Genomic DNA, 2,840 nt, shown 5'->3' on the forward strand with positions numbered 1-2,840 from the left:
GATGTGAAGCAGTACAAGAAATAAATCATATGCAAGATGCAAACAACATCACACTACCAAGTTAAAGGTCTCTCGTCATTAGTGCCATTGCATATTCACAGCTTATGATGTGTAAACTAAGGAGAAGGCATTTCAACAAATTAGAAGCAATGAAAGCTAGACACCATATGAAAGATGCAATGAATATCACTCTACCAAGTTAAAACGGTCTCGTCATAAGTGCCATTTCAACAAATTAGAAGTAGTACAAGCTAGAAAAGAATGCCAGATGTAACCTATATCACACTCCCAAGTCAAACGTGTCTTATGATAAGTGATTGTTGCAGGTTACACAACAGTAGTACTTTGATGTAAGAACATGGTGTGATAGACAGATATTGTATGTTCTAGAAACAGGAACACGTGTCTTATTCACAAATATAATGTGTAAAGTAAGCAGATAGAACTGTTTCTAGTCAACTATTTGCCCTCTATTGCACACACCTTGATCTAGCTGACCGTTTATTTTGTTCCGCCAAATCACAAATGGTTCATCTGTGTGAACCGTATGCCGTATGTCGCACACACCTTCATCTAGTTGCACATTTCTGTTCTTCTACCTCATGGCGAACAGTTCATTGAACTGAACCATATGCCCCTCATCGCACACACAACTAAATTCTGAACCATGTTTGATGCATCCGTCATCACAAACGTTTTGCATCTTTTTGACAGTTTTTTACATCACCGTTTGCGATTATTGCATCACACATAGTTTCGTTGAAGGGTCTCTGATTGTAGTGTCGCATTAGCAGCATCCTGCACTAGTGTTTGATATTTATTAAACATCATTTTCCTTAATTTTAAGCTGCACACATTGTTAGTATAGCTGGAGCTAATATCATCCATATAGATTTGACAAAGGAATAAATCATTGTCAACTACATGAGTGAAAAGAGTGGGATCTATGGATCCTGGCTTGAACCCTTTGTCGAGCAAAAACTTCTTCAGGGTATCATACCATGCTCGAGGGGCTTGCTTTAGCCCATATAAAGCTTTCTTGAACTTGGAAACTTTGTGAGGAAACTCAGGGTGTTCAAAGCCAGGTGGCTGTCTAACATAAACTTCCTAATCAATTTCACCATTGAGGAAAGCACTTTTTACATCCATTTGATAAAGCAAGTTATCATTGTAATTTCCATAAGCGAGAAGAATGTGAATTGCCTCAAGGCATGCAATAGGAGCATATGTTTCACCGAAATCAATACCTTCTACCTGAGTGTACCCTTGAGCAATGAGTCATGCTTTGTTTCTCACCACAATGCCATTTTCATCTTGCTTATTGTGGAAAATCCATTTTGTGCTGATGATATTGTGCTTCTTGGGATTCAATTTTTCAACCAGTCCCATACATAATTCAATTCAAAGTGCATAAACTCCTCTTGCATGGCATTCATCCAATGGGGATCATTCATTGCTTCTTCATACTTGGTAGTTTCTGCCAATGAAACAAAGGAGAAACTGCCACATTAGTTAGCCAAACAAGTGCGTGAACGAGTTGTGGGTCGATAACCTGTATTATCAATTTCATCGAGAATTAATGAAGGATCAACTCGATTTGCCACACGAGGATGAGCATTTCCTTCGCGATGATCATTATCATCAGTATCAACATTTGTATCATCATTCCCTTCAGGATTGCCATTTTGATCGGCATTTGGATTTTGATTGCCATTTCCATTCAGAGGAGCATTTGCTTTGGCAGTGGCTTGACAAGTTCTGCTTCGAGTGATGGGAGGATCATCATCAGAGGACTCGGGTGCATTTCCTTCAACAGGCTTGACGCTCCCAATGGCCATTTGCCGAATAGCATCTGATATCGATGGTTCATCTATCACATTTGGCAGGTGCTCCTTTTGGGAGCCGTTAGATTCATCAAACCGCACATTTACTGTTTTCCATAACTTTCATGTGGTGAGAGTTATTGACACAATACGTATGCAAGTTTGAGCCATAACCGAGAAGAAAATCTTCATGTGCCTTAGGTGCAAACTTGGAAGAGTAATTCATATCAAGAATGTAACAAGGTGCACCCAAAACATGTAGATAAGAAACATTCGGTTTCTTGCCAGTGATAAGCTCATATGAAGTTTTCTTAAGGAACTTGTGAAGATAAACACAATTGGTAACATGACAAGCAGTGTTAATAGCATCAGCCCAGAAGCGAATGGGAGTTTTGTACTCACTGAGCATAGTTCTTGCCATTTCAATGAGAGTTCTATTCTTTCGTTCAACAACTCCATTCTGTTGGGGAGTGTATGCAACAGAGAACTCATGAGTGATACCATGTTCATCAAGAAATTCAGCAATTTGAGTATTTTTGAACTCAGTTCCATTGTCACTTCTGACATGCTTAATTCGCACATCATATTCATTCCGGGCCTTCTTAGCGAAGCTGTCGGCATTCTGGGACCGGGGGTCCCCAGACTTGCCTGCCTGCGGCCTGCGGCGCGGCTCAAAGGGGGGCCCAGCATGGCCCATCTTCACCAACACAAACTCAAGACCCTCGCAAGGGGCCAAGCCTCGCGGGGTGGACGACGCGGAGCTTCCTCAGGCACGGCCTCGTCAGGCTGACTCACGAGGAGGCGGAGAGATCAAGGCGGGGTACCTCGCGAGGTGCCCGTGACGCAAGCCATGACGACTCAGGGCGCCAGGCGGGCGCCAGCCCGCGCAGCGTCCTCCTTTCCTCTTTGGTGCAAAGGGGGCAAGCGCAGCCGCGGAGTACAGAGGCATCAGGCAAAGGTTGCCATTTCGGTGCAACGAGACCAAGACCAGGAGGACTACGAGATGGAGGTCACCGT

Source organism: Triticum urartu, chromosome 2, assembly GCF_003073215.2.
Source record: "Triticum urartu cultivar G1812 chromosome 2, Tu2.1, whole genome shotgun sequence".
Lineage (NCBI taxonomy): Eukaryota > Viridiplantae > Streptophyta > Magnoliopsida > Poales > Poaceae > Triticum > Triticum urartu.